Source organism: Mus musculus, chromosome 4, assembly GCF_000001635.26.
Source record: "Mus musculus strain C57BL/6J chromosome 4, GRCm38.p6 C57BL/6J".
Taxonomy (NCBI): Eukaryota; Metazoa; Chordata; class Mammalia; order Rodentia; family Muridae; genus Mus; species Mus musculus.
Window position 1 is genome coordinate 67,915,714 of NC_000070.6, and position 16,655 is coordinate 67,932,368.

Genomic DNA, 16,655 nt, shown 5'->3' on the forward strand with positions numbered 1-16,655 from the left:
CCAGCATGTTCTGATCTTCATGGGAAAATATAGTGACCCAGAGAGGATACTAAAATAGCCAGCAACCAGTCTGTTGTAGTTTAGCTCAGTAGCAAAATATGATACACTTCTACTCACTAAGTAGAATATTTGCAATCCCTAACATCTGATAGAAATCTAGTTTAAATCACTTCCATTTCCTCTTCATTTTCACTAGGTTTAGAATTATTCCTTAAGGACGATAGTTAATACAGGTATAGATTTTCTTCACCAGTTTTTTTTTTATTTTTTTTTTTTGAAGAAGAAGAAGTAATCAGCGGCTGGGGAGGCGGCCTAAGCCACAGCAGCAGCGGTCGCCATCTTGGTCCGGGACCCGCCGAACTTAGGAAATTAGTCTGAACAGGTGAGAGGGTGCGCCAGAGAACCTGACAGCTTCTGGAACAGGCGGAAGCACAGAGGCGCTGAGGCAGCACCCTTTGTGGGCCGGGGACAGCCAGCCACCGTCCGGACCGGAGGACAGGTGCCCGCCCGGCTGGGGAGGCGGCCTAAGCCACAGCAGCAGCGGTCGCCATCTTGGTCCGAGACCCGCCGAACTTAGGAAATTAGTCTGAACAGGTGAGAGGGTGCGCCAGAGAACCTGACAGCTTCTGGAACAGGCAGAAGCACAGAGGCGCTGAGGCAGCACCCTGTGTGGGCCGGGGACAGCCGGCCACCTTCCGGACCGGAGGACAGGTGCCCACCCGGCTGGGGAGGCGGCCTAAGCCACAGCAGCAGCGGTCGCCATCTTGGTCCGGGACCCGCCGAACTTAGGAAATTAGTCTGAACAGGTGAGAGGGTGCGCCAGAGAACCTGACAGCTTCTGGAACAGGCGGAAGCACAGAGGCGCTGAGGCAGCACCCTTTGTGGGCCGGGGACAGCCAGCCACCGTCCGGACCGGAGGACAGGTGCCCGCCCGGCTGGGGAGGCGGCCTAAGCCACAGCAGCAGCGGTCGCCATCTTGGTCCGAGACCCGCCGAACTTAGGAAATTAGTCTGAACAGGTGAGAGGGTGCGCCAGAGAACCTGACAGCTTCTGGAACAGGCAGAAGCACAGAGGCGCTGAGGCAGCACCCTGTGTGGGCCGGGGACAGCCGGCCACCTTCCGGACCGGAGGACAGGTGCCCACCCGGCTGGGGAGGCGGCCTAAGCCACAGCAGCAGCGGTCGCCATCTTGGTCCCGGGACTCCAAGGAACTTAGGAATTTAGTCTGCTTAGGTGAGAGTCTGTACCACCTGGGAACTGCTAAAGCAACACACTGTCTGAGAAAGGTCCTGTTTTGGGCCTTCTTCTTCGGCCAGGAGGAGGTCCAAATACAAGATATCTGCGCACCTTCCCTGTAAGAGAGCTTGCCAGCAGAGAGTGCTCTGAGCACTGAAACTCAGAGGAGAGAATCTGTCTCCCAGGTCTGCTGATAGACGGTAACAGAATCACCAGAAGAACAATCTCTAAACAGAGTCAACTATAACTACTAACTCCAGAGATTACCAGATGGCGAAAGGTAAACGGAGGAATCTTACTAACAGGAACCAAGACCACTCACCAACACCAGAACCCAGCACACCCACTTCGCCCAGTCCAGGGAACCCCAACACACCTGAGAACCTAGACCTAGATTTAAAAGCATATCTCATGATGATGGTAGAGGACATCAAGAAGGACTTTAATAAATCACTTAAAGAAATACAGGAGAACACTGCTAAAGAGTTACAAGTCCTTAAAGAAAAACAGGAAAACACAATCAAACAGGTAGAAGTCCTTACAGAAAAAGAGGAAAAAACATACAAACAGGTGATGGAAATGAACAAAACCATACTAGACCTAAAAAGGGAAGTAGACACAATAAAGAAAACTCAAAGCGAGGCAACACTAGAGATAGAAACCCTAGGAAAGAAATCTGGAACCATAGATTTGAGCATCAGCAACAGAATACAAGAGATGGAAGAGAGAATCTCAGGTGCAGAAGATTCCATAGAGAACATCGGCACAACAATCAAAGAAAATGGAAAATGCAAAAAGATCCTAACTCAAAATATCCAGGAAATCCAGGACACAATAAGAAGACCAAACGTACGGATAATAGGAGTGGATGAGAATGAAGATTTTCAACTCAAAGGTCCAGCAAACATCTTCAACAAAATTATTGAAGAAAACTTCCCAAATCTAAAGAATGAGATGCATATGAACATACAAGAAGCCTACAGAACTCCAAATAGACTGGACCAGAAAAGAAATTCCTCCCAACACATAATAATCAGAACATCAAATGCACTAAATAAAGATAGAATACTAAAAGCAGTAAGGGAAAAAGGTCAAGTAACATATAAAGGCAAGCCTATCAGAATTACACCAGATTTTTCACCAGAGACTATGAAAGCCAGAAGAGCCTGGACAGATGTTATACAGACACTAAGAGAACACAAACTGCAGCCCAGGCTACTATACCCAGCCAAACTCTCAATTATCATTGAGGGAGAAACCAAAGTATTCCACGACAAAACCAAATTCACGCATTATCTCTCCACGAATCCAGTCCTTCAAAGGATAATAACAGAAAAAAACCAATACAAGAACGGGAACAACGCCCTAGAAAAAACAAGAAGGTAATCCCTCAACAAACCTAAAAGAAGACAGCCACAAGAACAGAATGTCACCTTTAACAACTAAAATAACAGGAAGCAACAATTACTTTTCCTTAATATCTCTTAACATCAATGGTCTCAACTCGCCAATAAAAAGACATAGACTAACAAACTGGCTACACAAACAAGACCCAACATTTTGCTGCTTACAGGAAACTCATCTCAGAGAAAAAGATAGACACTACCTCAGAATGAAAGGCTGGAAAACAATTTTCCAAGCAAATGGTATGAAGAAACAAGCAGGAGTAGCCATCCTAATATCTGATAAGATTGACTTCCAACCCAAAGTCATCAAAAAAGACAAGGAGGGACACTTCATTCTCATCAAAGGTAAAATCCTCCAAGAGGAACTCTCAATTCTGAATATCTATGCTCCAAATACAAGAGCAGCCACATTCACTAAAGAAACTTTAGTAAAGCTCAAAGCACACATTGCGCCTCACACAATAATAGTGGGAGACTTCAACACACCACTTTCACCAATGGACAGATCATGGAAACAGAAACTAAACAGGGACACACTGAAACTAACAGAAGTGATGAAACAAATGGATCTGACAGATATCTACAGAACATTTTATCCTAAAACAAAAGGATATACCTTCTTCTCAGCACCTCATGGTACCTTCTCCAAAATTGACCACATAATAGGTCACAAATCAGGCCTCAACAGATTCAAAAATATTGAAATTGTCCCATGTATCCTATCAGATCACCATGCACTAAGGCTGATCTTCAATAACAAAATAAATAACAGAAAGCCAACATTCACATGGAAACTGAACAACACTCTTCTCAATGATACCTTGGTCAAGGAAGGAATAAAGAAAGAAATTAAAGACTTTTTAGAGTTTAATGAAAATGAAGCCACAACGTACCCAAACCTTTGGGACACAATGAAAGCATTTCTAAGAGGGAAACTCATAGCTATGAGTGCCTTCAAGAAAAAACGGGAGAGAGCACATACTAGCAGCTTGACAACACATCTAAAAGCTCTAGAAAAAAAGGAAGCAAATTCACCCAAGAGGAGTAGACGGCAGGAAATAATCAAACTCAGGGGTGAAATCAACCAAGTGGAAACAAGAAGAACTATTCAAAGAATTAACCAAACGAGGAGTTGGTTCTTTGAGAAAATCAACAAGATAGATAAACCCTTAGCTAGACTCACTAAAGGGCACAGGGACAAAATCCTAATTAACAAAATCAGAAATGAAAAGGGAGACATAACAACAGATCCTGAAGAAATCCAAAACACCATCAGATCCTTCTACAAAAGGCTATACTCAACAAAACTGGAAAACCTGGACGAAATGGACAAATTTCTGGACAGATACCAGGTACCAAAGTTGAATCAGGATCAAGTTGACCTTCTAAACAGTCCCATATCCCCTAAAGAAATAGAAGCAGTTATTAATAGTCTCCCACCCAAAAAAAGCCCAGGACCAGACGGGTTTAGTGCAGAGTTCTATCAGACCTTCAAAGAAGATCTAACTCCAGTTCTGCACAAACTTTTTCACAAGATAGAAGTAGAAGGTATTCTACCCAACTCATTTTATGAAGCCACTATTACTCTGATACCTAAACCACAGAAAGATCCAACAAAGATAGAGAACTTCAGACCAATTTCTCTTATGAACATCGATGCAAAAATTCTTAATAAAATTCTCGCTAACCGAATCCAAGAACACATTAAAGCAATCATCCATCCTGACCAAGTAGGTTTTATTCCAGGGATGCAGGGATGGTTTAATATACGAAAATCCATCAATGTAATCCATTATATAAACAAACTCAAAGACAAAAACCACATGATCATCTCGTTAGATGCAGAAAAAGCATTTGACAAGATCCAACACCCATTCATGATAAAAGTTCTGGAAAGATCAGGAATTCAAGGCCAATACCTAAACATGATAAAAGCAATCTACAGCAAACCAGTAGCCAACATCAAAGTAAATGGAGAGAAGCTGGAAGCAATCCCACTAAAATCAGGGACTAGACAAGGCTGCCCACTTTCTCCCTACCTTTTCAACATAGTACTTGAAGTATTAGCCAGAGCAATTCGACAACAAAAGGAGATCAAGGGGATACAAATTGGAAAAGAGGAAGTCAAAATATCACTTTTTGCAGATGATATGATAGTATATATAAGTGACCCTAAAAATTCCAACAGAGAACTCCTAAACCTGATAAACAGCTTCGGTGAAGTAGCTGGATATAAAATTAACTCAAACAAGTCAATGGCCTTTCTCTACACAAAGAATAAACAGGCTGAGAAAGAAATTAGGGAAACAACACCCTTCTCAATAGCCACAAATAATATAAAATATCTCGGCGTGACTCTAACGAAGGAAGTGAAAGATCTGTATGATAAAAACTTCAAGTCCCTGAAGAAAGAAATTAAAGAAGATCTCAGAAGATGGAAAGATCTCCCATGCTCATGGATTGGCAGGACCAACATTGTAAAAATGGCTATCTTGCCAAAAGCAATCTACAGATTCAATGCAATCCCCATTAAAATTCCAACTCAATTCTTCAACGAATTAGAAGGAGCAATTTGCAAATTCATCTGGAATAACAAAAAACCGAGGATAGCAAAAACTCTTCTCAAGGATAAAAGAACCTCTGGTGGAATCACCATGCCTGACCTAAAGCTTTACTACAGAGCAATTGTGATAAAAACTGCATGGTACTGGTATAGAGACAGACAAGTGGACCAATGGAATAGAATTGAAGACCCAGAAATGAACCCACACACCTATGGTCACTTGATCTTCGACAAGGGAGCCAAAACCATCCAGTGGAAGAAAGACAGCATTTTCAACAATTGGTGCTGGCACATCTGGTTGTTATCATGTAGAAGAATGCGAATCGATCCATACTTATCTCCTTGTACTAAGGTCAAATCTAAGTGGATCAAGGAACTTCACATAAAACCAGAGACACTGAAACTTATAGAGGAGAAAGTGGGGAAAAGCCTTGAAGATATGGGCACAGGGGAAAAATTCCTGAACAGAACAGCAATGGCTTGTGCTGTAAGATCGAGAATTGACAAATGGGACCTAATGAAACTCCAAAGTTTCTGCAAGGCAAAAGACACTGTCTATAAGACAAAAAGACCACCAACAGACTGGGAAAGGATCTTTACCTATCCTAAATCAGATAGGGGACTAATATCCAACATATATAAAGAACTCAAGAAGGTGGACCTCAGAAAATCAAATAACCCCCTTAAAAAATGGGGCTCAGAACTGAACAAAGAATTCTCACCTGAGGAATACCGAATGGCAGAGAAGCACCTGAAAAAATGTTCAACATCCTTAATCATCAGGGAAATGCAAATCAAAACAACCCTGAGATTCCACCTCACACCAGTGAGAATGGCTAAGATCAAAAATTCAGGTGACAGCAGATGCTGGCGAGGATGTGGAGAAAGAGGAACACTCCTCCATTGTTGGTGGGATTGCAGGCTTGTACAACCACTCTGGAAATCAGTCTGGCGGTTCCTCAGAAAATTGGACATAGTACTACCGGAGGATCCAGCAATACCTCTCCTGGGCATATATCCAGAAGAAGCCCCAACTGGTAAGAAGGACACATGCTCCACTATGTTCATAGCAGCCTTATTTATAATAGCCAGAAACTGGAAAGAACCCAGATGCCCCTCAACAGAGGAATGGATACAGAAAATGTGGTACATCTACACAATGGAGTACTACTCAGCTATTAAAAAGAATGAATTTATGAAATTCCTAGCCAAATGGATGGACCTGGAGAGCATCATCCTGAGTGAGGTAACACAATCACAAAGGAACTCACACAATATGTACTCACTGATAAGTGGATACTAGCCCAAAACCTAGGATACCCACGATATAAGATACAATTTCCTAAACACATGAAACTCAAGAAAAATGAAGACTGAAGTGTGGACACTATGCCCCTCCTTAGAAGTGGGAACAAAACACCCATGGAAGGAGTTACAGAAACAAAGTATGGAGCTGAGATGAAAGGATGGACCATGTAGAGACTGCCATATCCAGGGATCCACCCCATAATCAGCTTCCAAATGCTGACACCATTGCATACACTAGCAAGATTTTACTGAAAGGACCCAGATGTAGCTGTCTCTTGTGAGACTATGCCGGGGCCTAGCAAACACAGAAGTGGATGCTCACAGTCAGCTAATGGATGGATCACAGGGCTCCCAATGGAGGAGCTAGAGAAAGTACCCAAGGAGCTAAAGGGATCTTCAACCCTATAGGTGGAACAACATTATGAACTAACCAGTACCCCTGAGCTCTTGACTCTAGCTGCATATGTATCAAAAGATGGCCTAGTCGGCCATCACTGGAAAGAGAGGCCCATTGGACACGCAGACTTTGTGTGCCCCGGTACAGGGGAACGCCAGGGCCAAAGGGGGGGAGTGGGTGGGTAGGGGAGTGGGGGTGGGTGGGTAAGGGGGACTTTTGGTATAGCATTGGAAATGTAAATGAGCTAAATCCCTAATAAAAAAAAAATATCAAAAAAAAAAAAAAAAAAAAAAAAAAAAAAAAGAAGAAGTAATCAACAGGATGATAAATTAAATGATTACTTAAGTTTTCATAAAATAAATAATGGAATATACTTTTTACTCTAGTATTTTGACTTTAAAAAGCCATGTTTCATGAAAATATAAAATATATATTCTGTGTATTTTATTTAGCTTATTCACAAGGTAACTAAAAATAAAGGAAAACTCAGAATTATCACATTGACAATCCATAGATCATGCATCTTTATTGTAGGAGTTTATAGCCAAACCAACTTCTGAATGTGTGTGTGTGAATGTGTGTGTGTGTGTGTGTGTGTGTAATTTTTATTTGCCTATTGTAACTGTGTCCTCAGTCTTACTGCTGAATAAACTCCCATTTTCTAGCTCTTTCTGAAGTCTGGCTGATTGGTTCAACTCAGCTGTTCTAGCTCAAATTCTTCTCCTAGCTGACTAATTCAAACTGTTCTCTATTAGCTTCTACCTATTTTGTTTTGATTGGACTCAAACTAACTCTACCTTTCTGTTTTAATCATCTGGCTACATCTCATGTTCTATCTCATTCTGTCTACCTGCAATCTATAATGGTAAAAATGTCCTAGTAAAACTGACTCTTCTTTCTCTTTGCACTGCTCTCTCAATATTCCTCTTTTCTGTACTGTTCTAGTGAGTGGTTGCTAAATTCTATCTCTGACTCATTCTGTTAAACCAAATCTTCCTCTGATTCATCACTTTGTCTGCACCTCAATTAGCTGTTACTTTCAAGCATGGTAGCTTTCTTCTACAAACTAGCCTTAGCTGTATTATTTGGGATTAAAGGTGTATACTAAAGGAGTGTCTGTATTTCAGCCAGAGGGATTAAAGTTGTGTCATTCCAGCCAGATCAAACAGATATCAAAGGTCTTTCGATTCACATTTTTGCCGGAGCTTGCTGAATTGAAGTTTCTTATCAACAGGACAGATTGGAAAGCAAAATTCATTCTCGGCCTTTTGGCTAAGATCAAGTGTTGAAAGCAAAATATTCACAAGCATGGCAACCTGCTTATTCATTTATATATAGAAGACATTTAGGGAATCAGCAATTCCCAAAGAAGTCACAGAGATCTAGTATCTTTAACACTGTTCATAAGAACAGAACATGTAGGTGTTCAGAGAAGTAAGAAGAAAAAGCATAACTTTGATTCTGTGTTAGCAGCAAAGTAGGAAAATGCCAATTGTCGATAAATGATTGTTTAGTAAAACTTATTCACGAAAGTAAATCTACTTAGTAAAGCTTGTGCAGGAATGATAAAGTATTTAGTAAATTTTTTCAAGTAGATAAATTTATTTAGTAGAAATTGTTCATGGTGATAAAGACTAATTAGTAAAGCTTATTTGTGAAGGAAAAGTTGATTATTAGCGTTGTTTAAGAAGAAAATTCTAGTTAGTAAAATTTGTTCAAGAAGGTACATCATAGGGCTAATTCCATTTTTTTTTTTTTTTTACGTGAGAGTAAAGGATAGTTACTAAATATTGTTGACCTATATTTCTCAGGTTGTATCTTAAAGCTGATAGGGATTTAAGATTTTCTTCAGTGATTAAATTTGCTGTGGCCTTCAGAAGGGAGACAGGCATAATTAATATATGTATATATTATATTATATAGATATATTATATATAAATCTATAATATATCTGTTATATATACAAAAATATATGTATGTATACACACACACACACACACACACACACACACACACACACACACACATATATATATATAACGAGAGAGAGTCTTTTTAGGAATTGTTAGGGAATTGTTTGGTTGGATAAGATACATTTTCTCATCTGATCCTTCTTAGTTATTGTCATCTCAGTAATTCCTTCACATAGAGAAACCCCCGTTCTATGTGCAAAAGACACAAACTTTTTTTTTTTTTTGAGACAGGGTTTCTCTGTATAGCCCTGGCTGTCCTGGAACTCACTTTGTAGACCAGGCTGGCCTCAAACTCAGAAATCTGCCTGCCTCTGCCCCCGAGTGCTGGGATTAAGGGCTTGTACCACCACACCCGGCCTCAAAAGACACAATCTTACCATCAGTTTTCTACAACTTTAAGACTTACAAATTATTTCAAATATGACACAAGGTAGGGCTAATTCTGATGAGTAGTCTGATGATCTAACATCATATTTTCACAAAGTCAAAATATAATCATTTGCTTATTTCACATCCTTTCTCTATATTTCTAAAGAACTTGCAAGTTATTCATACTTCTCTTGACCTAATAAATCACATACAATGATATTATATACCTGTCTATATTTAGGGATGTTGTCATATATAGGTTAGAATACTCAAATAATAAAAATATCATTGTTATGCATGGTGGTGCATGCCTGTATTACTAGAATTCAGGAGTCAGAGACAAGGAGATCCCCGTGTTTCCCTATTCTAGCTGAATCAGAAAGGTTCAATTTCACTAGAAGAATATATCTCAAAATCTCATGATCAGAGTAGTTAATGAAGACATCTAATTTTGATATACATGTACACAAACTACACACACATATGCATGTACACACATAAACATGCACACAGAAGCACACATACTGTTGACAATAAAAATAATACCAAAGTCTCCACCATTTGTGTACCCACTTTTCCATGCTTCTGTTAATCCATTTTATATTGTCCTCCTCAAACATCAGAAAGTGAATGACATAATGTATATTGTTATGCTTCATTTATAAATAAGTAAGGATGAGTATACTAATTAACATGCCCCAAAGATTCCATCTAATATATGCTGGATTTAACTAATAGATTTTAATTTTTGGTTGCACACAAATGAAATAAAGTATCAATAAAATATTTAACTTCCTATATTTGCTCAGGCAAAAGAGATAATGAGATAAATTTGAGAACTTCTGAAAGAAAATCTTACACAAACCTAAAGATATGTTATTCTGAATTGTTTGTGATGTTTCAAGGTGATGGGAATGGATTCCATCAATGTCCTTCATTAAGGTCTCATAGAAATTGAGTTCTGGCAGAAAGAGACAATATTATAGATCATCGTTTATAGCATACAGAAAATTCTTACAATCAAGCCATACTTCTAAAATTGATATAGACTCCTTAGTGACATACAACATTCTTTCCCTAGTCACAACATATTTAAACTCTTTGAACCTCCATTTCTTCATCTTAAAGTCCATATAGTATTATCACCTATTTTGAAAATTACCATGATTAAGTAGTAGAAGTCAATATCCGGGCATGTGTTTACCATATGCATAGTTGCTAATAAAGAGGAAGAGACATGAATATTCTCATCACTGTTATCATATACTATGATTTCAGGTTCAACATACTTATAAAACAGTACTTTAGTTGTTAAAACTTTAACGGTGATACAGTCTTAAAGTAACATTAAGTAAGTAACATTGACAGCAAAGTTTGCGAACCATCTAGACCTAATCTCCCCTCCCCTATAGTTATTAAAGAGATTGTACTGTTCAGATGAGAACCTGGTTTAGCGCCTCAATTTTTCTTTGACTGTATGGTGCACTATAACTCAGGTCATTTAATTGACATGCTGTCCCAAGAATATGGAAAAGAAAATGGACAGTTTAATTGAAACCACAGTAAAGGTAGTTCTTAACTAAGTCATTGGAGTGGGGATAAACAACCATTGAAATACATTTCTTTAATTTGAAAAGGATTGTTGATGCAAAGATGGCTTAGTAAGAGATGACTGACATGAAAGCATGAAATTCTGAGTTGAGATCTTCCTCAACCAAGTAAAAAGGCAAGAACAACATGTGTAGCTATAATTCTAGTGCCGGAAAACAGTCAAAAAGATCCATGGGACTTGACTAAAAATTATTTTTACTACATTAATAAGCTCCAGGTCTAGTCAAAGACTTTCGTTCCAAAGAAAAGTAAATTATAGAGCAATTCATGAAGCCACAACTCCCAGTATCAATGTCTGGCTTCCCTATACATGCACACTTGTGTGACTGAACAAGTTCCTTAATCCCTGTACAGAGAAAAAAAGGAACAAAATTTGAAATCAAACTTCTTACTTCCTAAAGTCTGTCATATATAAGGTATTCTTGATTCAATAGGATCCAGCTTTTCATTTTGTTTGTTTCTTATGAACAATGTGGAAGAGAGAAATGAAATACTGATATATATATATATGTATATATATATGTTCAAAGGTAATATACTTATGGCTTAATTGCCATAGAGAAATATGATCTCTGTTGTTCTCATCATATCTTTAAGATTTTTATTTAGTTTTATAAATTATATAAATATATATTTCATATTTCACAAGAGAATAATGAGTTTTACTATTTCCTTCCTATGGTCTTTATATGCCCAGCTTTCAGTCACTGGAAACACATAGAAAATGGCAGTTCATCTACAATAATCTAGTATACTCTCTCCACATCCAGTATTATTTCGTCATGATTATCATGTTGCTCTGTCCACCTAGACCCATGAACCTTAAATATTGACCTCTGACAAAGGATAGTATATGCAAGGAAGCAGTGACTAATTTAAACAGGGAAGGGAACTGATAAAATATCAAAGTTAAATCTGGATGCTTGCTACACTAAATATTGAACAGATATTTTCTGAGTTAATTCTAGCAGCCCCTGCCAAAAGTAGGGGTTATTAGTTGAATTTTTTTCTTTTTAGTTAATTTGAAGAAAATATGAAGTCCAGTAATACTTTGAACTACCCTACTGGGCAAAACAAATAGGTAATTCTTATATGATAGAAAGGAAAAAATAAAAACAAAAAATAGTTAATGTCTATCCAGACAGGAAAAGCTTATTTTGTGGAAATGATTAAACTCTAATGTACCAACCATTCTGCCAAAAGCAATAAAAGGCCCATTGATCTCCAAGGTAACCCCCTTATAATATACGATCTGTCGTTTTTGTTGGTGAAAACTCAAAGTTTTATCATTGAAACGGGAAGCTTCCATTGTCACTGTTGGGAGGCGAAGGAAACAATATAAAGCACCTGCATAGAATTTCAGTGCCCTGGCGTCTGTTCAGAGCTTACCCTTCCAAACTAACGAGATGCTTCTGCCCATGTTGGTGTATGTTAAGAAGGGTTCTCTGTGCCTTCAAAAGGGAGAAGACTGAATGTTTAAATGAATAAGACTAATATCCATGTTGCTTTTCTTGGATATATTTGTAAATTTTTGCCTTGCTTTTCTTGTTGAAAAAAATGTTTTCATGTGATATTTCGGTAGTTGTCTAGGGTGATTACATGGATATCTTTAAGCAATATATACAATTAGAGATTCCATTTCCTATATGTGATAATGACAATGTGGAAAGCTGTGGATTTGGGAGATATTGTATCAGGAAAATTTGTGTTTGCTTTTAATTTTATTTGCTTTTATTCACAGTATTAGTCTTGAAAATTGCATACATGAGTGTTGTATTTATGTTATTTTTAAATTCCTCCTTACTCTCTAATACCCACACACAGAGAAGAGAGAGAGAGAGGACTATTGTTCCTTCCTTGTATATGTGTAGGGCTGATTATTTGGTATTAAATAACCTACCAAGAGATGCTTCCCTGGAAAGGATTAATTATCTCTGTCTTAGAAGCTATTAGTTGCCTAAAATTCATAGAGGATTGTGAGACTCCCCAATTCCAGCACTGAGAGGGCAGAACCAGGCAAGTCTCTGTGTATTCAAGGCCAGTCTGATCCGCAAAGGAAGTTCTGAGACAGCCAGAGCTATACAGAAAATCATTTCCAGAACCTCCCCTCCCCAAACTTCTATCAAAGTGAAATGAATGCAAATCTTGAAGCTTTGAATTGCTAAACAGATGGAAGCTGAATTCAAAGCTATCCTTTGAATCTCCGTTATACTTGCACCCAAAACCACCCATTCACTTATTAATCTGTGACAGTGTCGGTATTTATTTATACATGTGATATGTAGGTCAGGCTTGTTTTGAGCTCCCAACTAAGGATGATGAACTTCTTATTCCCCTGCCTCCACCTCCTGACTGGTGTGATTAGAGCCTTCAAAAACCACTCCCAGTTTACTGGATGCTGGAAGTCAAATCATGCTCATTATACTGAGATTCTCATTTACTAGCTCAGTTGAATTTCTCAGTACACATGCATGAGCTCACACCATCTCTCTCTCTCTCTCTCTCTCTCTCTCTCTCTCTCTCTCTCTCTCTCTCTCTCTCCTCACTCCATCTCTCTGCCTGTGTTTCTCTCTGTATATGTGATATATATGTATATATCTGTGTATATGTGATATATATCCATTTTTAGAAAAAAGATATCCCAGAGACCTAGAGAAATCCTTTTCATGTATGACCTAAAATTTATGAATAATATATTTCTTATAATACATAAAAAAGCTTTCATATGTGCATCTTCATGTACTATATACAGGACAGTCTCACAGCAATTGACCCAGTTTCCTGGCTCTTACACTCTTTCTGCCCTCCTTCTGTAATTTTCTTTGAGCCTTAATTTTTATATGATAATCATGGAGCTCTGAATCGGTGTTTGAGCTTTCAAATAGAGTATGAGCGGGCTGGACTGTATTTTCTCTAGGTCTTCTCACAATTTTTTGGCATACCAATGAGTTTTCTTCAAAATAATTCTATTAAGCAATTCTTAGTTTCTTTTTCTTTATTTAGAATTAGGTCTATTGGAGTCAATCTAGAGATGTTTGCTTTCATTTGAGGGTTTTTTTCAGGCATGGTATGTGACACTTATTAAGTTATTAATGTTTCAGTAATAGAGTCATCATTGTATACCACAGCTGCCAATGCAATTATGAAATATTGACCATAAATATGATCTAGGAAGATACAAGGCTATTGTAACAATACAGAAAATTTCAGTGAAAATTTAGCTACATCTATTTACTCTGGAAAGCTGGATTTTAGTTTGGCATCTAATATTAACATGCCATAAAACATCAAATATCTTCTCATTCTCACAGTTCTTTTAAGATATTTATTCTATTGTTTCAAATCAGTTTCATTAATATGAAAATAAATAATTATTGACACATTATTAAATTTTATTCTTAACTGTAAATATTGAAAGTGAAAATGAAAGTATAAAACAATAATGATGGTCATGCTAATGGGGTTGAGATTATGTGAGTTCAGAAGGATCACAAAGCATTATTGATTAGAGATAACCTTCATGGGCAGCTGACTAAAGTGCCTAAAATGATATATACAAAAACAATGGATTCAGTGCTTTGATGAATATCCTCTAAGAAGGCCTCTAAGCAAAAACTGCTCTTAGCATCTTTAGGTTGTTTTGTGAAACACATGAAACTCAAGAAGAACGAAGACCAAAGTGTGGATATTTTGTCCCTTCTTAGATTTGGGAACAAAAACCCATGGAAGGAGTTACAGAGACAAAGATTGGAGCTGAGACGAAAGGATGGACCATCTAGAGACTGCCATACCCGGGGAACCATCCCATCATCAGCCTCCAAACGCTGACACCATTGCATACACCAGCAAGATTTTGCTGAAAGGACCCTGATATAGCTATCTCTTGTGAGACTATGTCAGGGCCTAGCAAACACAGAAGTGGATGCTCACAGTCAGTTATTGGATGGATCATAGGGCCCCCAATGGAGGAGCTAGAGAAAGTACCCAAGGAGCTAAAGGGATCTGCAACCCTATAGGTGGAACAACATTATGAACTAACCAGTACCCCCCAGAGCTCCTGTCTCTAGCTGCATATGTACCAGAAGATGACCTAGTCAGCCATCAGTGGAAAGAGAGGCCCATTGGTCGTGCAAACTTATATGCCTCAGTACAGGGGAACACCAGGGCCAAGAAGTAGGAGTGGGCGGGTGGGGGAGTGGGTGGGGGAGGGTATGGGGGACTTTTGGGATAGCATTGGAAATGTAAATGAAATAAATACCTAATTTAAAAAAAGAAATCACTTCTTCTTCTTCGGGAAAACACCAAATGGCAGATGACGCCGGTGCAGCAGGAGGGCCCGGAGGACCCGGGGGCCCAGGATTAGGAGGCCGCGGCGGCTTCCTCGGAGGATTCGGCAGCGGTCTTAGGGGCCGTGGTCGTGGCCGCGGTGCTCGTGGAGGTAAAGCTGAAGACAAGGAGTGGATCCCAGTCACCAAGCTGGGCCGCCTGGTTAAGGACATGAAGATCAAGTCCTTGGAGGAGATCTACCTGTTCTCCCTGCCTATTAAGGAGTCTGAGATCATTGATTTCTTCCTGGGTGCGTCCCTAAAGGATGAGGTTCTGAAAATCATGCCAGTGCAGAAGCAGACTCGGGCTGGCCAGCGGACCAGGTTCAAGGCTTTCGTCGCTATTGGGGACTACAATGGTCACGTTGGTCTTGGTGTTAAGTGCTCCAAGGAGGTTGCCACTGCCATCCGAGGGGCCATCATCTTGGCCAAGCTTTCCATCGTCTCTGTGCGGAGAGGCTACTGGGGGAACAAGATTGGCAAGCCCCACACTGTGCCATGCAAGGTGACAGGCCGCTGTGGCTCTGTGCTGGTGCGTCTCATCCCTGCCCCCCAGAGGCACTGGCATTGTCTCTGCTCCTGTGCCCAAGAAGCTCCTGATGATGGCCGGTATAGATGACTGCTACACTTCAGCCAGAGGCTGCACTGCCACCCTGGGCAACTTTGCTAAGGCCACCTTTGATGCCATCTCCAAGACTTACAGCTACCTGACCCCCGACCTCTGGAAAGAGACTGTCTTCACCAAGTCTCCTTATCAGGAATTCACAGATCATCTTGTGAAAACCCACACCAGAGTCTCTGTTCAGAGGACCCAGGCTCCAGCTGTGGCTACCACATAAGGGTTTTTATATGAGAAAAATAAAAGAATTAAGTCTGAAAAAAAAAAAAAAGAGATCAGTTGTTATTTGGTCAGCTTCCAAATCAAGGCATTAAAGAAATCCAGAACATACTAATGGGGTCTTACAAAGCAAGAAGAAACCTTTGATGGCTGTGAGGGAGGCAGAGTGTAAAGGTTGTGGGTCCTAAGTTGTTAAAAAGTGTGAGTTAGCCAAAAGCTTATAGCAAAAGCTGGACTTAGAAAACTGCTCCTGATGAACTGAGTTGTGATGCTCTGCTACTCATCTCTGTTGTATATGCCAGTTTCTAGGTACACATGTGCAGGGCATAGCCTGAGGGTAAAATGACAAGGCATGGGTGATTTTTAGCCAGGGTGCACTAGTACCACATGGAGGGAAAACTATGGCTTTTCATCTGCTATGAAATTGTTCCACTCACCATATTGAACTTGCTGATCTGCACCAGCAAACTCATTCTGAGCATCTACAGTAAATTACACATGTCGTGCTGACCGATGGGAACTGATACACAGCACCTGGCTATTTTCTTACAACACCCTGCCAGTGTTTATTTCTACCTCTTGGAGGAGGGTTTGTTAGGGGGACAATTAACTTATCAGCTACTATTAGCA

General features: G+C 39.6%; 1 pseudogene; it reads left to right on the top strand.

The window, feature by feature from the left end:
- Gm11249 (predicted gene 11249) lies at nt 15,142-16,063 on the top strand (annotated as a pseudogene).